Source organism: Myotis yumanensis, unplaced genomic scaffold (genome assembly GCF_028538775.1).
Source record: "Myotis yumanensis isolate MYYU_CA2020_CCGP unplaced genomic scaffold, mMyoYum1.0.hap1 SCAF_5, whole genome shotgun sequence".
NCBI lineage: Eukaryota > Metazoa > Chordata > Mammalia > Chiroptera > Vespertilionidae > Myotis > Myotis yumanensis.
The window spans coordinates 30,290,227-30,314,263 of record NW_027223756.1 but is presented as its reverse complement, the minus strand read 5'-3'; the positions used below and the strand labels follow the sequence as shown (position 1 = coordinate 30,314,263).

Below are 24,037 nucleotides of genomic sequence, written 5' to 3'. Positions count from 1 at the left end.
TTTTTTTTTTTACAGTAGCATAGTATTCCATTATATAGATGTACCACTGTTTTTTAATCCACTCATCTGCTGATGGGCATTTAGGCTGTTTCCAAATCTTAGCTATTATAAATTGTGCTGCTGTGAACATAGGGGTGCATATATCCTTTCTGATTGGTGTTTCTGATTCCAAGAAATCCTTAATCTTGACACCATTGTTACCTATGGAGCTGTTTCTTCTTCCTTCTTTCCTAGTCTTCATCCTTTTCATTCTCCCACAGTCTCAGTCTAAAATATGGCTTATTTCTTCCTTAGGTCAGTCTTTATGACTGGACTCTGTTTCTCTCTTGGTCTTTCCCCTCAGTCCTACCCCTGAATCAATCAATCTATCTATCTATCTATCTATCTATCTATCTATCTATCCATTCATCCATCCATCCCCCTCCCTTCCACCACTCTCCCTCCCTCCTGCTCCTTCTCTCCTCCCCAGGTGGGAATTGACTTGCTGCCCATTACAGGGGCAGCTCCACTCACTGACTGACTGCTGGCACAGACAGGGTCTGCTGACAGTGGGGGATGGACAGTGCAAGAAATTCTACCAGTGCTGGGATGGCTTACTTCTAACCCTCGTGTTCAGGGAGGGCATGGGGGCCAGAGGTTTACTCAATCTCTCTAGGCTAGAAGCTGCCATCCAGGTTTGTGACTCCCAGCTAGGCTGAGAGATTGGCCCTGTCTCTAGACCAGGCTGAACAGTTCTGTGCCTTGCTCCCTCTGGGAAGGATCTTTGACAACCTGTTCTGGTTCTAGTTACAGTCTGTCTGATCTCATGTCCTCTTCCAAGGGAGAGAAGGTGGCTGACCCATTCATGGCAGACACATAATTGCACTTTCAGACAGAGCCAGTTGCTGGATATGACTGGCAGTGGGACAGAATAAATTCAGGAAGACACTTACCTTTTCAACATATTGTCAAACTCCCTCTTCCCTTTGTTTTCTGACTCAGTGGCCAACTCCCCAGGAATTGCTTTCTCTTTAAAGTAAATCCAACCTTGCAAGGAAAGAAAGAAGGAATGAGACTGGAGCTGCCCAGGTCAGGAGGGCTGGAGTCCTTGGCTTCAAAGATCAGGCCCTCTTTCTTCCCCTCCCCCTCCATTTAATTAGCTAATGTCTGTAAAGGGCTAGATGGCAGGAAAGCCCTATACAAATGTTGAGTACAATTTCATTTCCAAGATTCACCAAGAATATACGAGTATTTGCAGACTTTAGCTTAAGGTCACTGGGCCTACCTGGGGAAGAAGGAGGACTCCCTGTAGGGCTCAGAGAGAGGAGGTCCCTCAGAAGCTGGGGCAGGTCAAGGAGAGGCCACAGTGGAGGCCGGGGTCCTGTCTCCTTGGTGTTTCAGCTGAGCATCTTGGCACCATGCCTGCTTTGCACTGTTCATGTCCCTCCTAACTGCTAGGATCCTAGAGGCTCAGCCCTCTCTGCAGGGACCACCTCAGAGACTTTCCAACAGGAGATTATGCTAATATGCACAAGAACTAACATTTACTGAACACTTACTATGTGTCAGGCTGTATGAGGGGGAGGGGAGCTTTCCAGCATGGGGAGAAATGGCTCCTTCTCTGTGGCAGTGAGTGGATGAGCTTTCCAGTGGGTGAGCCCTGTGAGCTGTAAGCCAGGTCTGCAGGAAGTCTCTCTAAAACCTCTAGAAGCTGGTTAGCACTTATTCTACTCTGACCCAGGAGAGGAATTTCTGTTTGCGATCCAGGTCCCTTCACTGTGATGTTCGGCAAGCTTCTGGACTGTCCCCTTCTTTTCCCAGTGACAACTCATCTGGCCCTAAGTCCTTGACAGGCTCCATGTCCAAGGGGCAACTTTCCAGAGTTTGTGCTCCAAGGCCTGCTTGTGTGTCCCTGTCCCTGTCAGACTTCTATGTTATCCAATAAGGAGGAGTGGTCCCCTCTATCCATCTCTGGGCAGGACTTGGTTTTGGGTGAGGGCCAGAGTGGCAGAGGCTGGGAGAGTGGAATAGCCAGGCTTATTCCTCATAGCTCCATAGTCAAGGTGAGTGTGTCGAGAGGGCAAGATAGTCAGCAAAGCAGGGAATAATGGAGGGTTCCGGAAGAGGCAGGCAGGCCAGGCTGGGAATATTGATAATGTGTTTCAGACATCTCCTGGGCCTCCTTTGTCCCCATCCCTTACCCTCTAAAATTTGAACAGAGCTGGAATGGATTCTCTGAGAGGCAAGGTCCTTTAGCCCTAAGCATTGCCAGCCTCCACTCTGTCCCCAGTTCTTCTCTTGTTTCTCTCCAGAGCCCAAGAGCCTCCATATATCATCAGTTCATTACCATTCTGATAAAAGTCACTAGTTCTTGAAAAAGCATTGACCCCCCCCCACACACACACACAACCTGAGGAGGAGTACAAATGGATGGAGACATGGGGGTGGGGGCAGACACACACACAGGTGCACAGACACAAACAGTGATATTTGGTCCCAGGGGTGTATTAATGGACACAAACCCACTGGTGCATACAGCACACATACTTTTGCACACGGACATGGGGATTTTTTACATGCCCAGGTGTAGTTATACTAGAGAGCCCACAGAGCTGATTCACTGTAGCCACACTCAGTTGCTTACAGTCCCTAAGATTCACTCAACATCTAGACCTGCAGTGCAGCATCCAGCAGCCTCAGCCTCCTGCAAACACAGAGGCCAGCTCCCCAGACTCAGGGGAGGGGAATGGAATGTGGAAGCAGAGGTTAGAGATCTGTAAGTTCCATTAGCCAAAAGGAGCATGTCTGGAATCTAAAAGCACAGGGACAAGGGCACTGCAGAACAGTTCCTGACAGCGAGTTCACATTTCCTACCCCCTCCCCCAGCAGGAAGCGCCTCACAGTCATAAAGACATTTAGGGATTAGAGCAGCTCCCTCAATAAAAGCTGCTTTTTCAAAAGGTGCTTTCAGTTAATTTGCATTTACTTCATGGACATTATAATGTGCGGAAGAGCAGTGTCCTCAGACTCCTTTCACTGGCCCCCTTTTAAGGCCCTGACACCCCCCATTCCTTCCTTCCAGGCTCCTCTCCTCTCTGCCCCCACCGATAGGCACAGGTATGAGTCTGGTTGGGCCATGCTTTTCAGCAACCCAGGGACCTTGATGGGGAGTGGAGGTGGTCAACACTGGCCACTGACTCATGATCCATGGAGGGGCAGCTCCAGGGACATCCAGAGTTTTCCCAAAGGAGAGGAAGGAGGACCAAGGACCCAGGGAATGCTCCTAGTTTACCCAGGGCGACTGCCTGACCTAGGGAAGGACGAATCTATTTGCTACTTACAAGTTGGGGTACGATGGAGGGGTAGGTAGAGTCAGTTTCAACTTCTAAGACTTCCTCTGGCAGCCACTCCCATGCATTCAGTTATTTCAAAGAATAATTAATACCTACTATGTGCCAGGTTTTATGCTAAGCACTTGGAATACAGTGGTGAATAAGACAGATTCTAGTCTAATTGGGAAAATCACAAAAAAATGAGGAAATGAATACAGGATTACTAATGATATAATGAGTACTATAAAGTAAACAAACAGGTGCTGAGATAGAAAGGGGAACCTACATCAGACAGAGTAATCAGAGAAGGATAGTAACATAGCAACAGACCAGGAAAAATAGGAGCCAGGGGAAGAGCATTTTAGGTTGCAGGAACTGCCAGTGCAAAGGCCCTATGGCAGGAGTGGAAAGCAGAGACTGGTGTGGCTGGAGTGAGGTAATGAGAGGAGGCGTGGTACTTGATGAGGTTGACCTGGTTAAGATGGGCAGGGTCAGGTCTTGTGAGCCATGGCAAGGAATTTGGTGTTATCCTAAGGATGGAGGGAAGTTCACAGAGAGATTTCATCAGGGAATCAGAGCCATGAACTGACCTTCATTCAGCGGGAGGATGTGTTAGAAGGGTACTGGTGGATGCAGGTAGGTCAATAAGGAGGCCATTGCAGTCATCCTAGCAAAGAGGGGCAGGAAAGAGGGAAGGAAAGCAGCCAACATTTTTTTTTTAGGGAGAATCAAAGTCCTCAAGGTACCTGCTAGGGACAAAAGATGAATTCCTCTCTTGATTTGTTCTCTTATCACCAAGGTACATCATGGGATTTGCCATCCCAGCTCTGGACAAAGCCATGGCTGGTGCCTTCTCATCTCCATATCAGCCCATGGTGAGGGTGCTGTCTTTTGAAGATTCTCCAGGGAAGGTGCCCACCTGCCTCCTTCTGGCACATCCTGCAGGACTGGGAGGAGGTTGCCATTCTAGGGGGAGGGGGTAAGTTTCAATGTCTTGCCCAGTTGATGCGGAGCATGTCCATAGTGCTACACACTGGGTAGTGTCCAGCTCAGACCTGGCTGAGTCAGGAAGGCACAGAGCCACCCACCTCCACTCCCTAAGACAGAGCTCAAGAGACCTTAGAGCAGTGGTTCTCGAGATGAGGCCCAGAAATCAGGATTTTAAAAAGATTCCCAGGTGATTCTAATGTGCAGCCAAGGTTGAGAACCACTGCCTTAGAGCCATTGCAGCTCCCAGCTGCCCCTCCCACCATCAATCAGGGAATAAGAAGGATGTCAGAATCAGGACTAGGGGAATGAGGGGCCCGCTCAGAGCCTGAACCACCCCCCAGGGATGCAGGAATATGAGGCAAGGATCCTGAGCTTGAACATTTACAGGTAGCACTCAGGATTGAAAACTGATTTATAGTCTGCCGGCAGGCAGGAGGGAGCGGAAGGAAGGTGGGGAGCTCTGCTCTGTGTACACTTCAGCCTTGTTGGGCAGTGGTAATTATATATTACATTGAACTGTCCTTGTAGCACAGTGAAGGGCAGTGGGAATGAGACTCTAAATCACACTTCCCTGATGCTCCCCATAGCTCACCACTGTGATGTGGCCCCAGAGCCCAGGACTGACACTTCTACACACACACACACACACACACACACACACACAGCTGGGGGTGGGGCTGGGAGTGGGGCTGGGGGACCAGCCTGACAGGGGACCCACAGAGCAGGAAGATGGGATAATGACACTTCTGTCAGCTTCCAGGAGCTGCTCATCCTGAAAGCCTCATTGTTTACTGCCCCCCTCACCTCCCATATTCTCTATCCCCCTTTTTCTACTGGGGCTTGAATATGGGCTCTGTCATTTGAAGAAGACCTCTGTCCACCCTTCATTCGTTTGCTCCTGCAGCATCTCTTTTCACACCACAGCCACTACCTTGGTTTGTTTGGGATCTCATTATTTTACTCTTGAATTTTCGTAACTGTCCCCTAACTCACCCTTACCCCTAACCCAATATTCTTTGTTGCCATGGTGACCTCCCTAAACACACCTCTGACTATAATCTTGATCTCTTTGGTCAGGAAATTGTAAGTATGGGCAAAAATGGTCAAAGACTTTGGGTTCTTGAGGGCTCAGGAGGGAAGAATTCTCCCCAGGCTCTTTGCAGGTTGGTGATTGCTGGCTCTCTGCCCACCCTGAGCCCAGGAGGAACACTGGTACTCCTCATCCTTCCTTCCCTGGCTAGACCTTGGTCCTTAGACTAATCACTTGGACGTCCTACAAATACCTTGTTCCTTTCTCCAGGGCCCCAGCCACAACTTTCTGGTTCATTAGGGAGGTGGTTGTACTTAATGGTGATGAGAAAGGGCTCTCTGGGATCAAACAGATCTGGATTTGAATTCTGGCCAGGACCATGCACCAGTTATTTGAGTAGTGAACTGATTAAGAACAAGAACTATGTGCCCGGCCAGTGTTGCTCAGTGGTTGAGTGTCAGTCAATGAATCAGAAGGTCATGATTCGATTCCTGGTTAGGGCATATACATGCCCGGGTTGTTAGCTCAATCGCCGGTGTGGGGCATGCAGGAGGCAGTCAATCAATGATTCTCTCTCATCATTGATGTTTCTATCTCTCTCCCTTCCTCTCTGAAATAAATAAAAATATATTTTAATAAAAATTAAAAAAGAAAAGAACAAATACTCTGCAGCCAGACTGCCTGGGTTTGAATCTTAGTCTCCTATTCTTTAGTCTGTCTAGGGCAAGTTATTTAACTTCTCTGTGTAGTTTCCCCATTTCTAAAATAAGGATGATAATAGCACCTAGCTTGTAGGGTTGTTGTGCAGATTAAAGAAGTATAATATATAATAATATTTGTAATCTTCCCTGGATCGTGAGCTATTTATTATTGTAATTTCACCTCTCAGAGTCTCAGTTTCCTTGTTTATAGCAAATCTCCATAACATATCTCTTCCCTACCTCAAACTCTCATATGCTTGTGTGTGCAAGCATATGCACATAAACTGTTAGGTATTATTATTTATCAGGTACTTGCTTCTTGAGGTTTTCAAGGTTTGGGCAAGAGGTTCACCTTCCCTTTAACAACCAAGCATTGCCTTCATCTTCCTCCTTCACCAGCCTCACAGAAAAAAATGATGGCGTTCTGGAGCTAAGAGCAGCCTTGAAGGCCATAGGGTCCTCTTCTGCCCAAAGGAAGGGGCATACTAGGCCATTCTGGCAGATGGGCATCTTTGACAGAGAGAGATGGTTTCAAATGAGGCTGCTAATTAATTAAGACCAGAGAGTTTATTCTCTTCATTGCAGAGGTTAACCCAGGTTTATTATAATTTGGGGAAGCCCTCTTTAAGAAAAATAGTATAAAATTATAAACATAAAATTAAGAGCAGGCTTTGAACAGGGCCTGTGCAAATGAGAAGCCCTGAAGCTTAAGCTTCATTAGCTTCATGGAAAATCCACCTCTGCCACCACCACCACTTCAGGTGGCCATTTGACAAATACCTCTCAGTTTTTATGGCCAAAACAAACCATTTTTACTGTGTTATAGACCAGGACCTCCAGAGCTCTAGAGTGGGCACTTCCTCCACCCAGGTTCCAGAAGCACCCCATTATGAGGACTGTGGCACTGCCTTCACTCCAGACTAACTGTTCTTTTTCAATTCATTTGCATGTGATTTGCATGATATTAATATTCACACTCATATTTGGAAACCTTCTTTAGTCTCAGTGTAAGCTGGATTCTTGGTATTTAATTAGCACATGAGCTTGAACTCTCTTCCCAGGATGTAGAGGGTAAAATACAGTCAACTTGGGGGTGGGTGGGAGAAGGGTATGATGATGACATTTGTCTTGGAGTCAGTTTCTAAAGTCTCTAGCCCTACTCAAATTCTCCTCCACTTATCCCTGTCCCCTGCCAACCTCATCCCTTCCCAGTTTCCTCATGATTATGAAGTTGGGAATGCACATACAGTATTCAAGGACACACATGCCTATCCAAATGCTGGGCTTCCTGTGGCTCAAGTGTATGGTCTCTGAAATCAAGAGGCACTCGGCATCAAGATGCCAGCAGACGAGAACACATGGAGTTCTTCCTCAAATTACTCCCAAGAGAATCAGCCCCCCAGAGCCCTTTAACATTGTTTGGAAGCCCAGATTTTCCCCCTCACTGACAGAAACAGATGATGGGTGGGAGTGTGTATGAGTGAGTGTGTGTGTGTGTGTGTATGTGTGTGTGTGTGCAAGCATATGCACATAAACTGTACATACATATAAAAAGTGTGCACACGTTTGTGAGACAGTGAATGACCATGTGCACATTAGTACATCTACTAAAACAGGCAGAGGAAGTGGAGGTGAGGATGTGGGAAGGAAGGTCTCAGTCTAAGAAAACCACATTGTGGTTCTAAATGACATCAAAGGTGAAATCTGCTTCCCCAGACCTGCTCTGTAATGGAGAGGCAAAAAGAAGCTAATAAGTCAAGGAAAGCTCTTAGGGCAGGGATGGGGTGCAGCTGCCAGTGTCACCACAGTTCCAGCAATGACATCACTCTCCCGGATTGCTCCTCTGAGGTGGTGAGTCACCTGGAGCCCAATCAATACTGCATTACATTCGTCTGTGCCATCTTTTATGCTCTCATGAGCCAATTCATGCTTTTCTGTTCCATGTATCCCAGCCCCAGTCCCAGCCTGAGCCTACACCCTGGGACTTAGCTCTCTTTTAAACTTCTATCAGATAAGGCAGGAATCCCTGCCTCTGGGTGAGGCAATCAGAGAGAAGAGAGGGAACAAGAGAAATAAAGAGAGACATTCTTGTATGTATAGGGGGCATCCTGGAACAAAAGTTGAAAACTTGCAGAGCCAGCCTGTGAATAAGGAGAGGAGAAAGTGGAAGAGGCAGAGGAAGGAAAACGGAAAAGAAAAGAAAACCGAACCCTAGCCGGTTTGGCTCAGTGGATAGAGCGTTGGCCTGCAGACTGAAAGGTCCCGAGTTTGATTCCGATCAAGCGCACATGCCTGGGTTGCGGCTCAATCCCCAGTAGGGGGTGTGCAGGAGGTAGCCGATCAATGATTCTTTCTCATCATTAATGTTTCTATCTCTCTTTCCCTCTTCCTTCCTCTCTGGAATCAATAAAAATATTTTTGAAAAGAAGAAAAGAAAAATAAGCTAAGAAAGAAAGAAAGAAAGAAAGAAAGAAAGAAAGAAAGAAAGAAAGAAAGAAAGAAAGAACGAAAGAAAGAAAGAAAGAAAGAGAAAGAAAGAGAAAGAAAGAAAGAAAGAAAGAAAGAAAGAAAGAAAGAAAGAAAGAAAAAGAAAGCTGAAAGGAGAGCAGAAAAAAGAAGAAAGAGGGAACTGGGATTGGGAAGGGAGGTGGGATGAGGTGGTTTCTCATTTCTCAGGATTTTAGGATTGCTACCTAAGTAGCAATACAGTTCTCTAATTATATTTGGATTCCAAGATTTGGTGATATAGGAGGATACCCAACACTCTAAATTACTTCCCTGCCAGAGGAGCCCCAATGTCTACCCTTTGAGGTCTCATCATAGTCCCACCCTCATTAGAGATGGGGGTGGGGGAGGTAGAAACCGGACAGAGGGGAGGAGCAAGAGTGAGAGGCATGGAAAGGGAAGGCAGCACCCACTGGGGCAGCTCTGGTTTCTCTCTTGGGACTTTAGTTTTTTTCCAAGCCCTTGGCACTTGCCCAACCATTGTTCCCTCTCGCCTGACCCTCATGCTCAGTGGCAGCCTAAGCATCATCCCTTGTCACTGACAGGAATCAGAACAGGGGCCCCTTTATCTGAAATGAAAGAGACTTGACTGCTTAGTCTGTGGCTCTAATTTCCCAAGATGCTGTTTGTTCCTGGTGTAAATTGAGCTGCCACAGGAAACAGCCTTTGGGTTTGTGTCTGACTCAGTCAGAGAAGTAAGGTTGGGGCTTCACCAGACCACAGAGTGTCGGGTGGAGGAAGACCCCTGTGTTAGGATTTCTTCTTCCCATGTTTTGTGGCTGAGTGTCTCTACAAACAGGAAGGTCAATCTCCAGTCTCTACTTCTCAAAAACAATACTGATACCAATAATAATAATTATATATATATATGTATATATGTATATATGTATATATGTGTGTATATATATATATATATATATGCCTAATCCGACCATTCAGCCGGTAGCTATGATGCGCACTAACCACCAGGGGGCAGACGCTCAATGCATAGGCATGGAAACATGGAACAGACTGATAAATCTCCAAGGGAAAGAGGGAGAGGGGAGGGCGGGAAGAGATTAGCCAAGGATCTTATATGCATACTAGAGGCCCAGTGCATGGATTTGTGCACTGGTGGGGTCCCCCGGCCTGGCCTGCGGGGATTGGGCTGAAACCAGCAGTCTGACATCCCTCGAGGGGTCCTGGATTGCGAGAGGGCGCAGGCCATGCCAAGGGACCCCACCGGTGCATGAATTAGTGCACTGGGCCTCTAGTGATGATAATAATAATAATAGCTACCATGTACTGAGCACCTAATATATTCCAGAGACTTTGGTAAATGTCTATGTACATTATTTCATTCAATCCTGTAACAACATCATGGGATAATCACCACTGTGGAAAGTGAAGGAGGAAACTGACGTTTCCAGAGGTTGCTTAAGATGTCATAGCTTGAGCCCTGGCCAGTGTGGCTCAGTGGATAGGGCGTCGGCCTGCGGACTAAAGGGTCCCAGGTTCGATTCCCAGTCAGAGCACATGCCCGGGTTGCAGGCTCCATCCCCAGTAGGGGGCGTGCAGGAGGCAGCCGGTCCATGATTCTCTCTCATCATGGATGTTTCTCTCTCTCCTTCTCACTTCCTCTCTGAGATCAATAAAAATATATTTTAAAAAATACAAAAAAAATGCCCTAAGTGGTTTGACTCAGTGGATAGAGCGTCGGCCTGCAGACTGAAGGGTCCCGGGTTCCATTCCGGTCAAGGGCATGTACCTTGGTTGCGGGCACATCCCCAGTAGGGGGCGTGCAGGAGGCAGCTGATCTATGTTTCTAACTCTCTATCTCTCTCCCTTCCTCTCTGTAAAAAATCAATAAAATAAAGAGAAAATGAACAAATGGGACTACATCAAAATAAAAAGCTTCTGCACAGCAAAAGAAACCATCAACAAAACAACGAGAAAACCCACTGCGTGGGAAAACATATTTGCCAGTGTCATATCTGATAAGGGCCTAATCTCCAAAATTTATAGGGAACTCATACAACTTAACAAAAGGAAGATAAACAATCCAATCAAAAAATGGGCAAAGGACCTAAATAGACACCTTTCAAAAGAGGACATTCAGAAAGCCAAGAGACATATGAAAACATGCTCAAAGTCACTAATCATCCGAGAGATGCAAATCAAAACAACAATGAGGTACCATCTCACACCTGTCAGAATGGCCATCATCAACAAATCAACAAACGACAAGTGCTGGAGAGGATGTGGAGAAAAAGGAACACTTGTGCACTGCTGGTGGGAATGCAGACTGGTGCAGCCACTATGGAAGACAGTATGGAGTTTCCTCAAAAAACAAAAAATGGAACTCCCATTTGACCCTGTGATCCCACTTCTAGAAATATATCCCAAGAAACCAGAAACACCAATTAGAAATGATATATGCACCTCTATGTTCATAGCAGCACAATTCACCATAGCTAAGATCTGGAAACAGCCTAAGTGCCCATCAGTAGATGAATGGATTAGAAAACTGTGGTACATCTACACGATGGAATACTATGCTGCTGTAAAAAAGAAGGAACTCTTACCATTTGCAACGGCATGGTTGGAACTGGAGAGCATTATGCTAAGTGAAATAAGCCAGTCAATGAAGGAAAAATACCACATGATCTCACACATTCATGGATAATAGAGACCATTATAAACTTTTGAACAATAATAGATACAGAGGCAGAGCTGCCTCAAACAGATTGTCAAACTGCAGTGGGAAGGCCGGGGAGGGTTGGGGGGCAGAAGGGAGGGGGGTAAGAGATCAACCGAAGGACTTGTATGCATGCATATAAGCATAACCAATGGACATAGACACTGGGGGGTAGGGGAGACCAGGGGATTGTCAAGGGCGGGGGGGGGGGGGGGGGGGGGAAGGACACATATGTAATACCCTTTGTAATACTTTAAGCAATAAAAAAATTTAAAAAAAAACAAAAACTCATTGCTCAATAAAATAGGGGGTTTGTCTTATTCAGAACCATTACGCAGCACTCAGAAGGCACACATGTAAATATCTGTTGAAAGAAGAAATTGAGGAATATTGTCTACACAAACTACATTTTGTTGTGCTTAGAAAGTAGCCAAAAGGGAATGACCATCAATTATTCTTCCTAAGTCAAATAAATGGATCTTTGAATTCAACAACAACAACAAAAAATCAATAAAAAAAAAATATATTTTTAAAAAAAGATGTCATAGTGTGAGGTGGAGCTGAAATTTGATCCCAGATCTGTTTGATAGTCCCCGCTTCAACATTGCAACCTCCTTTTCAATTTGAGTTGCAATTCAAAGCCTTTGTTTCCAGGAAGTACTCATTCCTTGCTCCCTCCCTTAGCTCTCCCTCCTGCACCAGCCTCAGGAAGCCCCTGGTTGCCCAGACTGTCCCTCCTGCAGGCTCTTACAGGTTTGGAGTTCCCTTTGTAGCTCTTGGGGTTGAAGCAGTCTGGCACTCCACTCCCACTCCCCAGAGAAGGTCGGGGTGGGGTGGGTGGGGGAGTGGCTGTCATTTCACACCACAAACAAAAACATGAGGTTATTGGAGAGGTTTAGGGTCACATGGTGCCTTGGACTCCTGGTTCTGTGGAGTCCCACAAAAGGGAATAGAAGAACGTGGAAAACTACCAGATCCTCAAGGGAGCTGAGGATAGGGGCAAAGGTGGGACAGGAAAATCCCTTTCCCATCGGACCCTGTGCCCCAGCAGGCTGATGCCGCTGTTTGGGACAGGGCAGTCACAACTTTTAATGCTGCTTGAGACACAGCTCAGCCTGCATTACTAGACTGTGTTCCCCAGTGGAATGAACCTATTCCAGACCTTGGAAGGCCCCAGGCACCTCCTGATACACTCAGAGAAAACAATGTGTTGCCTTAGCTGGTTTGGCTCAGTGGATAGAGCATTGGCCCACAGACTGAAGCGTCCCAGGGTCGATTCTGGTCAAGGGCACATAACTCAGTTGCAGGCTTGATCCCTGGCCCTGGTTGGGGCACATGTGGGAGGCAACCAATTGATGTGTCACTGTCACATCAATATTTCTCTTTCTTTCTGTATCTCCCCCTCCCACTCTCTCTAAAAATCAATGGAAAAATATCCTCGGGTGAGGATTAATAACAACAACAGCAAAATAAAAACAAAAAAAGAAAACAATGTGTTGCTAAGGTTTGAGGCAATCTTGGGGCCACCTTCCACCAGACTGTCTTCTCCAGGCCCCTCTCAGGGGGGATGTTCTGGAGCTCTACTGGGAGAACCCATGTGGACCAAATATTCCTCTCAGAATTGTGAGCAAATCAGGGAGAGATCCGCAGCGTGAAAAAAAGAGCAGGGCAAAGACAACTGGGTATTGTCATGCAGGAAGGCACAGTCACTATGCCACCTGAGGAGAGAGCCATAATCACGGAGATGGAGCAGAGCAGCAGAGAACATCGTCCTCCTTTCCGCTGGGGTCGGGGCACGTGTGCTGCAAGGTGGTTCTAGGCAAAATTTAGGGCAACGCTCCTTTTTAAAAAATCTTAATTTTCAACTAGAATCTACATTCAATGTTATTTTTAGTTTCAGGTGTACAGCATAGGGGTTAGACAGTCATTTTACAAAATGATTTCCCCCATATATCAAGTACCTACTGAGCAACCCCACTTTTCTTTTTCTTTTCTTTCTCTCTCTCTCTCTCTTTTTTTTTTTTTTTTTTTTTTTTTGAGAGAGAGAGAGAGATTTATTGGTTGCTTCCTATACACGCCCCAACCAGGAATTGAACCTGCAACCTAGGTATGTGCCCTGACTGGGAATCGAACCCACAACCTTTTGGTGTATGGGATGACACACCAGCCAACTGAGCCACCTGGCCAGGTGCTCCTCTTTTCAATATAAGGAAGTTGAAGCTCAGAGGGGGACAGAACCTGCCCTAGATCACACCACTCCTGAGTGGTCTTCCAGTCAGTGTTCTGGGGCAATGGAAAGAGGCAGCCCTTCTCCAGCTGTCTTCTGTAAAGCAGGGAGATCTGAAGGGGAGAGCTCACAAGTTCCACACCCCCCTCTCCCGCATGGATATCAGGGGCTTTGTCTAGCATCTGTAAAATGCTGTGGGCCCTCAGTTCCCTCATTAAAAAAACAAGGACAAGAATATCTGCTTTTCTTCCTAGCAGCGCTGTTATTGTGAGGATAAGCTGGAAATAATACACAAAGAGCTTTACAAGCACAGAGTGTTATTAAGTTTGTGATTAGAACAGGTCAGTGAGGGCTGCAGGAATAATGGGAGGATTAATGCCGATGCTCTGGGGAGGAGGGAGGCTAAAGTCTGCTCTGTCTCCTTCTATGGGTCACCTGCCCTGAGAGAAAGCAGTCGGTGTTGGTGTTTCCAAATTGACTTAAGTAAGAAATGTGTTACAGCAGCCGGCCCTCACTCAGTCTTAACTTGCCCAAGGCAGAGACATTTTAATTTTCGAGTCATAATGAGAAAAGAAACTCAAAATTAAAGAATATTTCAGTGAAGCAGTCAGAACAGCTGCCCAGACTCTGAATTGAGGGGAGAAATGTAAATTAAATTTCCTTCTCCCTCCCTAGCTCCAACTGGACTTGTAGAAGCATGGTGAGCTAGGACACAGCTGGACAAAGATCCCACAACCCTGGCCCTGAGGTCAGATAGGCCCTGCCCCCACCTCAGGGTGCTGACAGGATGACAAGCCGCAGAGACCTTCTACCCACTCACAAGAGAGATTTACCTCCAGCAAGGTCGTCTTTTCTCAGGCCGTGACCCTGCTGAGTGAGGTCAGGCCCTGAATGTTGAGTTCAGAGAAATTGGGGGTGACTCCTTGGTCCCCTGCAGTCTAGTTTTCTGAGGCACAGAGATGCTGTGGCCTACTTTTGTCTCCTCTTCTCTCAAATGCTGGCTCACTCATGTACCACAAACATCTCTCTGTCCCCTATAACTTATGGTAGGGGTCCTGGGGATGGGGAGGGGCTGCCTGAGCCCTCAGCTCACATTTTTCTGAGCTTCTATCTGTTCCCAAGGGAACACTCTTTTAGGCGCAGTTGACTTTCTCCTTTCTCCCTCTCCTTTTCTCATTTACTTATCCAAAAAACATTGGGGGGTTGGGGGTTGGGGGTAGTTGTGTGCCAGGATCTATGCTGGGGTCTGGGACTACATAAGTAAACCAAATCCAGTTTCTGTTGTCAGGTGGAAGAGAAAGACAGGTGGACTGAAGATTGCATAGAGCATGCTCAGCAGTCAAATACGCAGTTATTGGAAAACTCTGGAGTCAGACTGACCTGGTTCTGAAACTGCCTTCATTCCTCACTCCTAATGGTGTGACTTCAGACAAATTGTCTAACCTTCAGTTTACTCATCTATAAAATGGAGATATCACCTTATAGGATTGTTGTGAAGATTAAGTGAGATAATCCTGGTAAATTGCTTGGAACAGTGCTGGGCACACAGTAAACATGCACTAAAGGCCAGTTAATATTATTTGAAGTATCCTAATGATATTGCTGACATTTATTACCCTTTATTGGGTGCTTATTCAGACAGTCAGGGTGCTATGGATACAGCAGTGATTCAACTGTAGCCCTTGTCCTTAAGGAGTTCGTAATCTGTTAGAGGTGACAGATATGTAAACAGACCACTGAAAAATTATTACCACTGCCAGCATCACTTAAGACCTGTCATTTTCTGGCCCTTACTATATGACAGGCACAATAATAGGTTTTAAAAATACATAAAATACATTCTCTCTGTCCTGGCTGGTGTGGCTCAGTTGGTTGGAGCATCTTCCCATACCAGAAGGTGGCAGTTCAATTCCTGGTCAGGGCACATACCCAGGTTGCAGGTTTGGGATGTATGCAGGAGGCATCCAATCAGTTGTTTCTCTCTCACATCAATGTTTCTCTCTTTCTCCCCCTTCCTTCCTCTCTCTCAGATCAATAAAATATCTTTTTTAAAAAGTTACATCATCTCTAATTCCTCCCTAACCCTGCAAGGGCTATATTACCCCCATTTTATAAAGGTTTCATAATAATTTGCTCAAGATCAGGCTGTTTGCAGAGTGAAGTACTGACTTGAAGGAGAGTGATCTCTGTCTGAAAAGAGATCAGGGAAGGCTTCAAGAAGAGGTGATATTTGATCAGCATTTTGAAGAATGAATAGGAGTTTTCCAAGAGCCAAGACAGGAAAGGAACAGAATAGCACAGCACTTCTGTGGGTCTACTGGAGGACTGGAGCTGCAAGCAGCACCAGCAGGAGTTCCTCAGGCCTGGAGGTCTTCACTAAACCTGGAGGGAACACTAAACCGGGCCATGGTTACCTGCACCTACCCTGACAACCATTTCTTTCTCAAGACCATATCATAACCTACATGAAAGGGGATTATTTTAGGGAGAATATAGTCAACAGGCCTGTGATCCCAGAGGATTTCACTGAGGCCTGGAGTTAAATAATTGCATGGCATTGGAGCCCCTCTCCCCATACCTGTTGACTTAGCCAAGGACCCAGGGGTCAGGGGTCTACGTCGGGATCCCCAGGGAATCACTGCCAGGGCTGGTATCGGGGAGATAATCTCAAGGGCCTGCAGAAGACCCCACCAGATTTGGGGCAGATAAGTGAACCCTTTCCTTTGTTACAGTCATTTCCACTCCATTCTTTCTCTCTTCCTGTCACTCTCCTCACACTTTCCACAGCTGCAAAGGAGGCGACCATCCTGGTGCAGTTACAGGTCTAATGGTCTGAGCCCAGATGGCATTAGGATCCATCTGGCTGTCTCCACACCTGGGAAAATTTGGACTCATCATCATTAACTTTCTTTCTTTCTTCTTTTTTTAAAAATATATTTTATTGATTTTTTTTTACAGAGAGGAAGGGAGAGGGATAGAGAGTTAGAAACATCAATGAGAGAGAAACATCGATCAGCTGCCTCCTGCACACTCCCCACTGGGGATGTGCCCGCAACCAAGGTACATGCCCTTGACCGGAATCGAACCTGGGACCCTTGAGTCTGCAGGCCGACGCTCTATCCACTGAGCCAAACCAGTTAGGGCATCATTAACTTTCTGTTTCCCTACTCAGAGCAGGTAAAAGGAGACATCTTGCACGACACAGCAGCAAGGGGAAGACTCCTAGAGCAAAGCGGCCTTTAGAGCCTAGCTCAGTGGTTCTCAACCTTCCTAATGCCGCGACCCTTTAATACAGTTCCTCATGTTGTGGTGACCTCCAACCATAAAATTATTTTCGTTGCTTCTTCATAACTGTAATTTTGCTACTGTTATGAATCATAATGTAAATATCTGATATGCAGGATGTATTTTCATTGTTACAAATTGAACATAATTAAAGCATAGTAATTAATCACAAAAACAATATGCAATTATATACGTATGTGTTTTCCGATGGTCTTAGGTGACCCCTGTGAAAGGATCGTTTGACCCCCAAAGGGGTCGCGACCCACATGTTGAGAACCGCTCGCTAGCTCAAGTCTCAGGGTCACGACCTTTAGCCAGTACAGCAAGGGGCTCCTGTGCAGTCGGGGGTTTTGAGGCAGACTTTGGGGGAAAGTATATGACCACACGTTAGTGAGGCTTCGGTGCATGTGACAGACAGATTGCAGGTGCTCTTCAAACTTCTGCTTGAATAACGTGGCTTTGGAGGAAGGAGGAGGGACAAGATAAATGTCCCTGAGGCTGACCCATTCTCCATCCTCTCCTTGAAATGGCCTCACAGGCCTAATTCATTCCTCACATTAAGAAGCGGCCCTGGGGATACAAAGTACAGCAGAGGGAATATAGTTAATAATATTCTAATCACTATGTATGGTGTCAGATGGATGACAGATTTATCGTGATGATCACTTAGTATGTTATATAATGTCTACTCACTAGAGTATACCTGAAGCTAATATAATATTGTATGTAAACTATAATTGAACAATAAAAAAATGATTTAAAAAAAGAAGCAGCAGCCCTGGGAGGGAATAGCCCCCACAAAAAGCAGGAAACACGTGCACATTCCAAAGAGGCAATTATTTCTGGGCTGCCTATCCCAGGCCAGAGTACAAGCAGCCAGATTTCCAGAGCTGCTTCCATTGCCCCTGGCTCTTGGCAAAATTAAACTTCTTGATAAATGAGGATGAGCTGGCCCGCAGGGTTGGAATTGTTCACCTGCCTGGGGCTGTCAGTGTGGGCCTGGGTGTGCCAGGGGTGGGAGTGGGGACAGGGGTAGATTATGGAGGAATCGAAGCAGCATCATAAGCCCCCACCACGAAGCACATACCTGTGTTATGTGCACATTGAAATGTATTCAGAACATGTACCAAGTCTTCATGTCACCTACTAGGATGTGGGCTTGGTGAGAGGCTCTTGATAACTGCCTGTGTTTCCAGTGCCTGGTATAGTAGATGCTCACTAAATAGATACTGATTCCTGAATAAATATAGTTACCAGGCCAGAGTCTCCTGATAAACACTGTGAGAATCCTTCCCGGCTGCTAGGGAAAGCCCCAAAAGTCAAATTCAAGAACTGACATATACCTTATTCAAATTCATGAGAGTTTTAATAAGAGAAACTTACATACAGGGAACAAAGCAGCTGCTTCCAGTGGTGGCCTGCCAGGAAGAATCCATATCCCTCTTTTTATAGGGGGTTAATAGTAAAACCACCAGAAAGAACAATGCGATCTAAGTTAACAGATGACATCAGGCAGTTATCACACTCTGCATTCATTAACCTCCTTCCCGGGAGGCACTCCAGTTTTCTGGGTAGTCAGCCAAGCCTGAGGCTACCGAGAGTTAAGTGTCCACCATTTCCCTGGTGCCTTTGCTGCTGGCGTCATATTGCATCTCAGGGAGTTTCCCTATACTAGCCTTTCATCCAACACGGATCACATGAAGGTACCTTGAGGAGCAAATTAATGCTTCTCCTCCTTACCTTTCCCATGGATGATGCTGTGGATACTTAGTAAATTCCCCCAAAAGTCAGAAATGGTCTCCTTGGCACACAAATCGGTGGGCAGTGGCCTGATTGGGTGCCTTACAAACAGGAGGTGCCCTCTAGGGCCTCAGATTACTACAGTTCCCTCTTCATCTGTGTCAGGAACATGCGCCTGCCCAGACCAGCTTCTACCCCCCTCTTTTGATAGACACAGCTCTCCCTCGTATCACAGCCTCCCTTCCCAGTGTCATGTGATGTCCCTCTTACTCCATGGGATGCCTCTTGTGCCCCACTTCAAATTGTCCCCGCCTTACCTCTACTGGCTTCAACCAGTTTATGTGACCTTACCGGACAGCACCTTCCCCTCAGGCCCCTGACTTTACTTTCTGGCTTTCTGCCCCAAGGGCTTCTTTGTGGCTAGAGAACTGAAGTGCAGGTAGTTAATACCCTGGAGACAACTTTGACAATAGGGGTAGGAATCACTGGATAAATATTTCCCTCTTGTCCCAGTTGCCGATTTTGAGACCCTTCAGAAATCTTTTCAGAATGTTCCCTGGTTGCTTAAAGCTGTAACCAACTCAGTAACACATTTGTACATTGTCACATGAGCTCTCCTCTGTCTCTGACCCTCACCCCTGCTCCCTGGATCACAGTCTTTGTTCCATGTTTGGCTTTCAAGGGTACTCAGACTAAATCACTTCCCTTTTCCTTTTGTTCTCTCTGTCCTAGCCACACTGGTTGCTTTTCAGTTTTTTTTTTCCCACATCAGGATTTTCAAACAAGATTTTCCCGTCACCTGGAGTGCTTTTCTTTCTGCTAGGGAAGCCCCTTGGCTGAGACCTGAAGGATTAGGAGGCAGCATGAGAAGGAAGATCTGGGAGAATGTTCCAGGCAGAGGGAACAAGCCAATTGCAAGAGCCCTGAGGAGGGATTAAATGCTCAGGGGTCAGCAAGAAGGCCTTTGTGGCTAGAGCAGAGTGAAAGGGAAGAGGGGCACAGAATGCAATTGGAGAGGGTAGGGGCCAGACCAAGTGCAGTTTTGTGGTCCACAATAGAGTTTGTATTTTAAATTTATCAGGAAGTAAGCTCCTTTGAAGCAGGGATTATGTTGTTTGATTCACCGCTGGTCTCAGTAAGTAGTAGGACTCATAAATGTTTGTGAAATAAGTGAATAAACATGCTTGCCTGTACTTCTTGTTGACATAAGAAATGTCCAAATTTATAGAGTATTTTTATGAATTTCTTTGTGCCACACTGAGGACAATTACCAGGAAGCAAGATCTCAAATGCTCTGGAGAATGGCAGCTTTGCAGCTTTTTCTTATGCATTTGAAGTTAAGGAGGGAACATAAGGAAGATTACCTGGAGGTGGGGGAAAGCCTGGTGGGGATTGGATTACAGGATGGCTAACAAGATTATGTGCTCTCTTGAAGGTGGTTATACTTATTTCAAAAGTGTGTTAACTTGGATGCACAAAAACAATGGACAGGGAGGGCTTCCTTAGGCAAAGATAAATGTTTTACTAAAAAAAGTTATATGCTCGCAATGTGACTACCCACCATGACCTGCCCAGTTAGGAATTTATGATCATATCACCCCGTGAGGTTACTTTCTGTAGAACTCCTTTTTTTCCCCAAGCCATGTCCCAGCCACCTCTTGTTCCACACAAGGTGACAGATTAGTTCTCTTTTCTAAAATGACACCTCCAGGAGGGATGGGGTCAGGCTAGTTTTGTTTTATCCTTCGAGAATCCTTTGGGAGTGAGAGCCCTGCCTGCTTTGCACACTGACTCTTCTGTCTTCTCTTTTCTCCCACACTCAATGCTAACACTGTTGCTCATTTCTCTGCTCATGCTGGGCTCTGCTCCTGACACCATTAGTCACCTCCCTCAGATCTCAGCTTCCTTAATGAGCAGCTGTCTTGTCTTCAGTCTGAGACAGGCCTCCCCCTGCCTGCTGCTTCCTGGGTAAACCAAGGTCTGGGGTGGGAGTATAATAACTCAGAGAAGGATCACAGTCTTCTTCCCTGCTCCCTCACCACTCCATGTTCTGAAGGGGGTGGGAGAAAGCAAGGATTATCTCCAGATAAAACAGGAGGTAATTGGAAGACATCTAAAGTTTAGGGGTAGATTATAAAGGAACGCCCAGCTTCCCTGATGGAAAGAGTCCATGGAGGGGACAGGAACAGAATGAGAAAGCAACAGGAGTAACTGAGGCAGGGCTGAAGGGGAGAGATCCCGTCCTGGTGGGCAACTGAAGCCAGTGGGCCTTTGCTTGGCCAAAGGCCTTTCCTGGGCTGGCCAGTATCTGCCCTGTTACTCTTCTTCATGTGAAGAGGCAAGGAGGTGACAGAATAACTTTGTAAGGGCTCTGCCAAATACCAGAAAACACTTGAGATTCTTTGATTGTTGGTTGATCTGAGGCAGCCCTGGGGAGGGACACCCACCAAGGGGCCAGGGTGAACAGAGAGTTTCCATGCTGCTGTGCCGCGGTAATAGGCTGTACCTGGCAGGGGCCCGGCAGAAAAGAGCACACTCAGAAGGTAAGTTGAAGAGAAGCTAATGAAGGGAATACTTCCTGGGCTGGGTTACAGGAAGCAACAAAGGATACAGAGTCACCCAGGGCCTAGCCACAGAAGAAAGACTAACAGTTCTTGGCTTGATGGGAAAGGGGTAAAGCAGGGAGTGGTGTTGCCAGCACCTGGTGAGACCTGTATGTGGGAGAGCCCTGGTCCTACAGGAGCTGTGGCCTTGTGTAAAGGAATATAGCTGCTGCCAACACTGAGGTCCAGCAGTGTAGACTGACACCTGCCAGTGCCTCCCATTGGCCAAACCCAACAGGGAGCTGAGGGTGAAGAGCCAGGGCATTACAGTCCAGAGCCTAGGAATTCATAGCTACCTGGAGTACTGAGCAAAGCAGAGAAGAACATTCTCACCTTCTCATCCTGATGGCACCTGTCCCTAGGCCTGCCTTGTCCCTACCTGGTTCCTAAAAAGCTTATAAGTTCCTGTGCCATCTGTGCTCAGAACCCATACCATCTCTCAGGCTAGGTGGGCCTGGTCTGGGCCAGGCTCAGGGGATGCCCCAACCATGTGGGGAGGATTTCAGTTGCCCTGAGTCTACCTCTACCTCAGCTGCTTAGGATCAGGATTCCCAGATGGCCCCCATTCTCCTTATGCCAGGCTGGGTAATTACACTTTCCTAACAAACCTTGCCTCCATTTGAGTCTCTTTCAACTAGATGAGGCAGGGGGTTTTCCCCTGCTTCTCCCCTATCTGGATCTGTCCCTTATTATCTGAAATTCCATTTTGATCTGAGGAGCCTGGAGAGCTGGAGGGGAGGAGGGGACACTCTGACCTACTCGGCATCTCAAAAACTAAGAAAGGGCCTATTCTTGCTTGACATCCTAGAAATGCTAAGGCCCTTCCTCCCCCCGCCCCCTTAGAACTATTAAATTAGTCAATTCCATGGGTCCAACACTGTCCTGGGTTCCACCTTGAACCTTAATTGGTCCCTTCCCCCACACCAGCTCATTTCTCATCCTGGGTCTCCCTAAAGTTCCTAAGGGAAGAGCTTGAGGTGTACTCGAAGCTCTGAAGCCTAGGAATTCAGTCACAAATGTGTACTGTGTCATTCAGGGTTCTCCAGAGAAACAGAACCAATAGGAGATATAGATATAAATATAGCTATAGATATAAAATTGGAAATCAGATTTATTATCGAGAATTGGTTTACACAATTATGGTGGCTAAGAAGTCCCATGATCTACCATCTGCAAGCTGGAGACCCAGGGAAGTTAGTCTGTACTCTGAAGGCCTGAGAACCTGAGAGCTGATGATACAGATTCCTGTCTAGAACTGAAGACTTGAGAACCAGGAGCACTGAAGGCAGGAGAAGACTGATGTCCCAGTTCATACAGTCAGGCAGAGAGAGAATTCAACTTTCTTCCACCTTTTTGTTCTATTTGGGTCTTCAAAAGATTGGTTAATTTTATGTGTCAACTTGACTGGGACATGTGATGCCCAGATATCTGATTAAACATCATTTCTGCGTGTATCTATGAAGGTGTTTCTGGAGGAAATTAGCGCTTGAATTGGTAGACTAAAGTGAAACAGATTGCCCTTGACAATGTGGGTGGGTAATAATGTTTAACCGGATATCTGAGCACCCTGTGTTCCAGTCAAGTTGACGCATAAAATTAACCATCACATATACCTACCAGTTTAGGTAACTGTTTATTCTTCCTCTCTCCCCAGCATCCAGGACCAACTGGGCCCTAGGTTTTACTAGTGCACACACTTTGTAGTAGAAGACTACTGTTTTGACCTGTCTAGCATTCGTTTCCCCTGGCACCAGCTTTGGGGATTTGGCTTGGGGCACTACTTTAGTAGTTATAATCTTGGTAGACTATTATTGAAGACTGCCTCAATTCCTTGGCCAAGGAGTTGGCATGCAACCTAAGCTAGGCCAATCAGAGGGTCTTTCTTCCTTGAATCTTGAATGCAATGACATGAAAATAGAATTCATTTATCCCCCAGATAGCACCCTGAAGAGATTGTTTCTGAGCCCCAGTTCCCTTGATTTCACTGTCCTGGTTCCTCATCTTGCTAGAACAGCCTCTTCAGTATTTTCTTTTCTTTTTTAAAATATATTTTTATTGCCCAGCCATTGTGGCTCAGTGGTTGAACATCAATCTATGCACCAGGAGTTCACAGTTTGATTCCAGGTCAGGGCACATGCCTGGGTTGTGTGCTCGATCCCCAGTGTGGGGTGTACAAGGGGCAGCTGATCGATATTCTCTTATCATTGATGTTTCTGTCTCTATCCCTGTCTCCTTCCTCTCTGAAAGCAATAAACATATTTAAAAATAAATAAATAAATATATTTTGATTTCAGAGAGGAAGGGAAAGGAAAAGAGAGATAGAAACATCAATGATGACAGTAATTGATCAGTTGCCTCCTGCACACCCCCACTGGGGATTGAGCCCGTAACCCAGGCATGTGCCCTGACCAGGAATTGAACTGCAACCTGCTGGTTCATAGGTGGACACACAACCACTGAGCCACACTGAGCCTCTTCAGTATTTTCTTTGATTCTGTGAGCTACCCCCATTTCTTTCTAGTATAATCATTTTTTTTTGTTTGTTTCAATTAGCTAAAGTTTTTCTGTTGCTTGCAACCAAACATTCTCACCAATAAAAATTCCACTTTTTTCTAGGAGCTGAGAGGTTTGTCTCTAGTGGGTTCATGTCTGGAATCTCTGGCTTGGATGCAAATCTCATCTAGTTCTGGAATGAAAAGGAAAGAGAGCTCCCATTGCTAGTGGATGCTTGTCACACACCTCATCTTAGGAACCTGTTCTTCGTTGCCTGACTCAAAAAGAACCACTCCCAGTCTGACTTCCAGCTCTCCACACTCAGGTCACAGCCTGAAATAGCCACACATATCTCCCATGCCATGACTCCCTATCACAAGTTCAACATCCAGGTCAGGCTGGTCTTCTTGTTATTTTCCACAAATAGCAAACTCTTTCCTGTGTTGTGCCTTTGCTCATGATGTTCTTGGACACC

At 46.3% G+C, this 24,037-nt stretch overlaps 1 long non-coding RNA gene across 1 annotated transcript; it reads right to left on the bottom strand.

Moving 5' to 3' along the window:
• Positions 1-932: 932 nt before the first annotated feature.
• On the bottom strand, positions 933-18,543 carry LOC139011653 (uncharacterized). The gene is made up of 2 exons (XR_011471616.1): positions 18,467-18,543; positions 933-1,026 (listed from the first exon to the last, which is right to left on the bottom strand). It is a non-coding gene; the product is annotated as an uncharacterized lncRNA (long non-coding RNA).
• Between the last annotated feature and the right edge of the window lie 5,494 nt (positions 18,544-24,037).